This window comes from Mya arenaria, chromosome 7 (genome assembly GCF_026914265.1).
Source record: "Mya arenaria isolate MELC-2E11 chromosome 7, ASM2691426v1".
NCBI lineage: Eukaryota > Metazoa > Mollusca > Bivalvia > Myida > Myidae > Mya > Mya arenaria.
In genome coordinates this window covers 27,913,558-27,915,134 of record NC_069128.1, presented here as the reverse complement: position 1 = coordinate 27,915,134, position 1,577 = coordinate 27,913,558, and positions in this window count along the sequence as shown.

Genomic DNA, 1,577 nt, shown 5'->3' with positions numbered 1-1,577 from the left:
GATGTTGTGCTTAAAGCTTAAGATTGCACTGGATTCTTGATGACGTCAAACAATTCCAGAAATGATGTCATTAAAATTTAGTTCAAAATATGTGCGCGCTGGTGAAGGATTTTGCCAGCATTACAGGCCATAGTTTCTAAACATTGTTTATATAAAATTCAGTAAGATATCAATTATAACCAAAGTTCTCTTCTCTTACGTTACGTATAAATGTCAGGTCAAATCGAGAATCCTTACACATGGTGGATGATTTTTGGCCTTTTATGTAGAATTTGAAATTGCAAGATCTATTTATTTCATGAAAATCAGCACAAGACTATGCGTTGGCCAGTGTATCTAACCAATTGTTATTCAGTGCGTCGTTTATTTAAAGGGAATGTGCTATCCACAATTAATGAAAATGAGGCGTAATATTAATATGCGCCGATGAAAGCTCAAAATATTTCTTAAATAAAAAAGTATGTTTCTAAAGGGCTTATGTTCAAGATTGTTGATCTTGTGTTTATTTGATTCTATCAAGGTTTGCACGCGCCCATTGCCAATGGCATTGGTTGCATTATGGCTTGACCCCGCCGTGACGCCATCGCGAATTAAATTGTGTTTTGATGCCATAAGTGACATTGAAAGCATTGAAGAAACAGAGTGAGATACAAGAGGTACGGATGCGATACCCTAGCTCTTTGCAAAGAGACCTGTTTGTTCTTCAACGTGTTCAGTGTAACGCACCGATACATGTGATACAAGTTACCTGTGTTGAACCAGTACTGAGAACACAATTTTACCACTGCTTTCATTTAAATGCCGAGCGTTAGGTAAGGGAGCTGCTGGTAAAATATAATAGCGTCTTTCGTTTTGACGCGACTGTGGTTTGAACCACCAACCTTAGGGCGGTCAAAATACAAATACGAATAGCACATACGTAAAATCACAATATAAACACTATACTTCGAACAAAATTATCATGACGTCACACCGGCTTTATATACAGAAAATGACGAAGGTTTTCAGATTTCAGAATGTTTTCAATAAAATGAAAAGAAAATATCACGTGTTACTCGATTTAAATGTAAAAAATACTACTTTGTTCAAATTATTCTTTATCAGAAAAACACATTTTGAAATAAACGTACCACTTGCTGTACTACCTAAGAATACGTGATGGTTATATAATCTAGAAACAAGGTTTCATAGCATGTGATAACACTTAATTGGGTTTCTTGCGAGTTCATCTTTGATTTCCATGAACACACTTCACATCTAACTTCAAGAACAACTCCGAACGCTAATATCATTTCAAGCATTTCAGATTTAATACTGGTTTAAGCACTTGGGCAACCAACTGTACATGTGCACATACAATCATACACAATGATATATTCAAACTGAATTAAACATGATTATTTTGATTTTCATAAACATATTAACATAATATAATATAATATATTTAGTAACTTACGTTCAATCCATTAGTAACTTTCAACACAAAAATTTCAAACTTTGATAAAAAAGAAAAGTATTTGAAGTAAACACGTCGACTGCCTAAAGCTGAATGACAGTTACACTTAATTCCCCGTGCA